Source organism: Triticum dicoccoides, chromosome 3B, assembly GCF_002162155.2.
Source record: "Triticum dicoccoides isolate Atlit2015 ecotype Zavitan chromosome 3B, WEW_v2.0, whole genome shotgun sequence".
NCBI classification, from domain to species: domain Eukaryota; kingdom Viridiplantae; phylum Streptophyta; class Magnoliopsida; order Poales; family Poaceae; genus Triticum; species Triticum dicoccoides.
In genome coordinates this window covers 799,219,953-799,226,569 of record NC_041385.1, presented here as the reverse complement: position 1 = coordinate 799,226,569, position 6,617 = coordinate 799,219,953, and positions in this window count along the sequence as shown.

Genomic DNA, 6,617 nt, shown 5'->3' with positions numbered 1-6,617 from the left:
ACTACTGTTAAACTATCATAGGAAAAGAATTAAACTTACTAATCTACAAAATTACAAAAAGATTATAGAACATATACAGCCCTAAAATAGGACAGAACCACAAATCGCAAATGCATATTGATTTGAGACTTGTTTAGCATTCACTGGGTGTTGCACAGTAGTGGTATTGCACAGTAGCATGAGGTTATCTTTTTCTATAGGTGGCATGGATCTATTAAGAATTCATGTTCCATTTACAGATTCAGAATAGTCCAAGGAAAATTTAGAATAGTCAGAGGAAAACTTTGCTCTCACACTGGCTGACATTGGTGAACAAAATTTAACTGAAATGCAAATAAGTTCAAACCTGTAATATTTTGCATGCAAGGCAGATCAGTTTGCGACTATTGCACATGAATTAAAACTCAAAACTGCAAGACCTGATTAAAATATAAAATCCCACGAATTCATAAGAAAAGCTATCATGTGGGAAAACTCAGCAAGTGATCACACATATACGGAAAGCTAAAAGTTCAGGTGGGGTTTCCTTTTCCTCTGGAGCCCATGTAAAACTGGTTTTGGTCCAAAAGTGCAGGCCGATATATGACCACTTTATCCACTTGCATAGATAAGTTCAAAATGAAAGTTGTAACACTTTGTTTTCAGATTAATACACACTTGTACTCCTCGATCTTCAATGTAGCAGTTGGGTAAAATAAACGACAGTACATTATCTGATCATCTGATCTCATGAACCTAACTCTAAATGATGGGCGAAGCAGAACAGGTAAGCAAGACAACCACTAGTAGAAAAACACCTAATAGTCCCGGTTCGTAAGGGCCTTTAGTCCCGGTTCATGAACCGGGACTAATGGATCGTTACTAATACCTCCACCCATTAATCCCAGTTCAAACACGAACCGGGACCAATGTGCCTCCACGTGGCCCTGTGCGCCGAGCCCAGTCAAGGGGCCTTTGGTCTCGGTTGGTGGCACCAACCGGAACCAAAAGGCATCCACGCGTCAGCATTCCAGTGGCTGGGGTTTTTGTTTTTTTTTAAAGGAGGGGGGTTGGGGGTTTTGGGGGTTAATTTAGGTGTTTCATATATTGTGTTAGCTAGCTAGCTAATTAATAGAGAGAAGTGTCCTCTCTTATGTCCGTGCTTGGTCGACGCTACGTACTATATACATAAGTGATCGAGAGAACCATTGAGTACAGAAGTTCGTCATGCGTACCGAGAGAAGTGATCGATCGACCTCTCCTTCTCTGAGAGATTGGTCGAACAACAAGTTTTCGTATCATGTATCTGACGCTACTGGCTACATACATGTATCATATATATAATATCTCTTAATTACAATCCCCTAGCAATTGAAATCAACTTCCACATGGTATTCTCCAGCTTTATTGATGACGTGGTCAAGAAAGAATCCCGCCAATTCCTCTTGAATTGCTTTCATGCGATCTGGTTCTAGGAGTTCATTCCGCATCTGTCACGTCTAATTTGAAGAAGGGGGTTAATTAATACATATATATGAATGAAACTCAACAGAAGTGATGGTGTAATAAAATGAAATTGTGAATATTATTTCTTACGCACTTCATATTGTCTTTTAGAGTAGCCCCGCTTGTTTCAAAGTCGCGTTGTGGATGAACTCGCACACGTAGTATCCACAGAAATCATTCCCTTGTTCCTGCCACAAGAAGTTTACGAGAAATAGAGGTCAATCAAACTGATAATGAAGCATTATAAATGGCATTGATGAAAGTATAGCTATAGAATCAACGGGAGATGCGCGCAACTAGCTAGCCAGTAGTACTTACTTTCCGGTATGTATATCGCAGCTCCTTCGGCAGTCCCGGAGCTTCTGCGGTGAACTGTTTCCAAACCCTGCAAGACAAAGAAAATAATTATTATTACTTGAGATATCAGGAAATGAACAAAAAGTTGCCAATATGGTGCGATAATGATCGATTGAACTTACTTGTTGAGCAATTCAGTCATGTCTGCATAGGTTTCGGGATCTTTCTGTCTCGAGTCTAAGACGGTTACTAGTCCCCGCTCAAGCTTATTTTCCAGAAGAACATAGTGGTACCTGCGCATGCATGCATAACTCATCAATTATATTACTATAACCTCGCTCGAGTAATAAGGGAAACCGAATATGCACACGACAGTAACACTCACTTGCCGTTGTAAGGAAAGAGTATGGTATCTTTGTTTTGATTTTTGATCAACGATCGTAGCAAGTTGTCCTCAGCCTCTTTGACGTCCTTTTTAACCAGAAATTCATCTATGATATTTGTGTTAATGAATTTCTTGTTTTTTGCACTCGGCGATCTTCAATCTGCATAATATATTGAGGATAATTAATTATAAATACATGAAATGAAAGAGCCGAGCTATATATAGAGACTTAATGATAGAAATAGTACTTACAGACAGTAGCAAAAGACCATTAGTTTATCAAGGGCCTTTTGATTGAAGAACGCGAAGAACTCATCAAATGGAATAGTCAACAGATCAGTTGCAACGAGGTCGTGCTCCTCTTTAATATTCAGATACAAAGCATTCGTCCCCCCAGACTCTCTGCGGGTTTTCATGTACCAACTATGGAATCTTCGCATCATTGTTGTCAGGGATTTTTCATCGTTGACGAGACGCTTCCCGTACTCATATCTGTGTTTGCCCACCTCCAAGAAATCAGGAAGTTGATTGTCAGGCAGGTAATCTTCAAGATTGCCATAACCGGCCACCGTCCCCGGAGCATTAGCGACGATGTTGCCTCTAGACACATTGAGCGGGGGGCACGATTGGTTTGCTTGTTCGCCGAGCTGGTCAATTTTTTTCGCAGCTGCTCGTTCTCTTGAACTTAGATGTCTGACAGTACTTCCCGACCGCTCCGCTTGGAGATATGTCTGTTCAGTAATGCGCTCATAGTTGGTTCTCGGTGGAGACTTTTCCGGTTTCCTCAGGGCATCGAGAGTGCGCTTTGCATTCACCGGATCTACCTTCTCCTCTGGAGGTGGATGTCTCTTTGCTTTCACCCCTTCAAAGAACTCCTTCACGTGGGTCAGCATGATCGTATTGTTTTCCTCCTCGGTCCTCTTGTACGGTAACTTCTCTAGAGGCTTGAGAGGTGGACCACATCTGTATTGCCTCCCGCCTCTAGTTGTGCTGCTAGACGCCGGAGCAGACGGAGCGGTTGCGGCGTCTGTCTTCTTTCGTGCTTACTTACGAGGCGGAGGAGAAGGAGTACAAAGCGCCGGAGCAGCCGGGGCGGCGGCGGGTCTCTTCCGCCCTTGCTGGCGAGGCAGAGAAGGAGGAGGCTGCTGGCTGCTCGGGAGCGCCGGCGCAGGCGGAGAAGGAGGCGGAGTGCCGCCACGCGCCGGAGAAGGAGGCGGAGTGCCGCCACGCGTGCCCTGATCGTCAATCGCTGGAGGAGGAGGCGGTGGAGGAGGAGGAGTGCCCTGACTTGTCGGAGGAGGAGGAGGAGGCGGAAGCGTTCAGTTCGGAATGTTGATGAGCTCCTTCCGCCATAGGCATGGAGTCTTTAGAGCAGAACCCAGCCTAGTCTCCCCTTCACCGGTAGGGTGGTCAAGCAGGAGGTCCTCAAATCCCTCCGTTATTTCATCCACCATCACCTTAGAATATCCTTCTGGAATCGGCCGGCAGTGATAAGTTGCTCTGGATCCAGTAGGATAAACAGAGCCAACAGCTGCCTTGACCTTCAAATTCATCCATCGTGCCATAATGTGGCAATGTTGAGACTCCGTGATAGCATCCACGAAATAGCTGGCAGGAGCCGTCAAGACATGCTCCGGCTGAAGCAGCTCGGTGGAAGCCACGCTGCTTCTCCGCTGAGATGGCAGGGTAGCTTCGAGGGAAGCTTCGGCAGGTCGTTTGCTGCGATATGCTGCTTCTCGTTCCTCTTCTCGTTCCTCTAGCCCCATTACCCTTTCGTGCAGCGCCTACAGTTGGCCCTGCTCCAGTTTCTTCCTCCTCTCGTGGGTTTTGTAACCCCCTGCGTCCGGAAAACCAACCGTCCACGGAATGGAGCCTGGCGTGCCTCGTGTCCGTCCAGGGTGCTCAGGATTCCCGAGGGCCATTGTGAGCTCGTCCTTCTCCCTGTCTGGTACGAACGTCCCTTTCTGCGCTGCATTGATATAGTGTTGAAGGTTCTTGACTGGTATTTCCAGTTGCTCGTCCGTCCAACGGCACCTCCCTGATACAGGGTCCAAGGTTCCGCCAGCCCCGAAGAACCAAGTCCGGCAACGGTCTGGCCATCTCATTGTCTCTGGTTCGATCCCTTTTTCAAGCAGATCATTCTCAACCTTGGACCACTTAGGTCGGGCTTGCAGGTAGCCACCTGACCCCGTGCGATGGTGAAGCTTCTTCTTCGCAGCATTTTGCTTGTTTGTCACCGACATCTTCTTACTCTTTTCCGATGTCTTGTGGGCCAGAAATGCGGGCCAATGATCTTTGATCTTCTCATATTTGCCGATGAATTCTGGTATCTTTTTTTTGTCGACAAACTTGTTCAGCTCTTTCCTCCACCTCCTGAATAGGGTTGCCATCTTCTTAAGAGCACAAGACTTGATTAATTGCTCTTTAACTGGCTTCTCCGGATCCTCCTCTGGCGGTAGGGTGAAATTTGCCTTCAGCTGAGTCCAAAGATCTTCTTTCTGCATATCATTGACATAAGACACCTCAGGGTCGTCCTTAGGCTTATACCATTGTTGGATGCTGATCGGGATCTTGTCCCTAACAAGAACCCCGCACTGAAAAGAAAATGCGTTCTTTGTCCGGATGGGTTCAATCGGTTCGCCGTCGGGCGCGATTCCTCTGATCTCAAACCTTTCATCCGAGCTCAACTTTTTCTTCGGGCCTCGTCTCCTTACCGAAGTTGTGCTCGATCCGGAGGGCTAGAAATTAAAAGGAAGAAAGACGAGAGTAATCAATATGTGTACATATACCAAAACAATGGATGCATCAATTAACTAGTCATCACGGGCTTAACTAATATATATATACCTGGCTGGACTCGGTTCGGTCACCGGAGCAGTCAGCACAGTCTCCTTCTTGTACCTCCATTTTGTCACCGGAGCCATCATGAACATAGCCCTCTTCTTGTACCGGCATTAATGGGCCGAAGCCATCATGAACATAGCCCTCTTCTTCACCCAGTCCTTCCTGAAGAACGACGTCGATGAAAAATGACGCAACGACATCAGTTCCTTCTGTGATTATCTCCCCCAACATCTCTTATGTTGCTTTGTCTCGGTAGTGCTCCATAGTTTCTGCAAATATTTACAACATGTCAATTATTATTCAAACATGCATGGTACAGATGGATATATATTAGTGGCAAATGTAGAACTAGCTAGCTAATCACAATAAGGAATCATGTTAATTAGTGGCCTCGACGCTGCTTCTCTAGGGTTTGGGGTGGCCTCGACACAGCGCTTCAAGGGTTTGGGGTGGCCTCGATGACAACGCTCTTTTAACTTGATAAATTTGGGTGGCCTCAAGAGAGTTTGTCGGGTAGGGGCGCAGCAGGAGGGGGTAGAGACCAACATCGTTTTTTCTCTAGGGTTTGGATGTCCTCGAGAGTTTTGGTCGAGCGAGAGGGCCGAGGGGGGGTACGACGACAGAGGAGAAGATCGAAGAAAAAAGAAGAAGAAAAAGAAGAGGAGAAGAAGAAAGGAATAGAGGAGAAGAAGAAAAAATAGAATATTTTCTATTTTTTCTTCTTCTCCTCTATTCCTTTCTTCTTCTCCTCTTCTTTTTCTTCTTTTTCCTCTTCTTATTTTACTTTTTCCTCTACATAAACTAAAATGCACTAACCTAAAACCTAATACTAACAACCTAAATAAAAAATTAATACATATATTAAAAAACATATATAAACAAAAAAAATGCTTCAAGGGTTTGGGGTGGCCCCGACGACAACGCTTCAAGGGTTTGGGGTGGCCTTGACGACAACGCTCTTTTGACTTGGTAAATTTGGGTGGCCTCAAGAGAGTTTGTCGGGTAGGGGCGCGCAGTGGGAGGGGGTAACCAACATCGTTTTTTCTCTAGGGTTTGGGTGTCCTCGAGAGTTTTGGTCGAGCGAGAGGGCCGAGGAGGGGTATATCGACGACGACAGAGGAGAAGATCGAAGAAAAAAAAGAAGAACAAAAAGAGGAGAAGAAGAAAGGAATAGAGGAGAAGAAGAAGAAAATAGAATTTTCTATTTTCTTCTTCTTCTCCTCTATTCCTTTCTTCTTCTCCTCTTCTTTTTCTTCTTTTTTCCTCTTCTTATTTTACTTTTTCCTCTACACTAAACTAAAATGCACTAACCTAAAACCTAATACTAATTAACAACCTAAATAAAAAATTAATACATATATTAAAAAACATACATAAACAAAAATATTTAGGTTGTTAGTATATACACATACATAAACATACATATATACACATATACACAAAAAATACACATATATACACATACAAACACACATATACACATATATACACATATACACACAAAAAATTGCATATATACACATATACAAAAAAGTGCAGGGCAGGGGCGGCGGCGCGGCGGCCGCGCATGACAGAGCGGCGCGCGGCGGCCGCGCAGGGCAGGGGC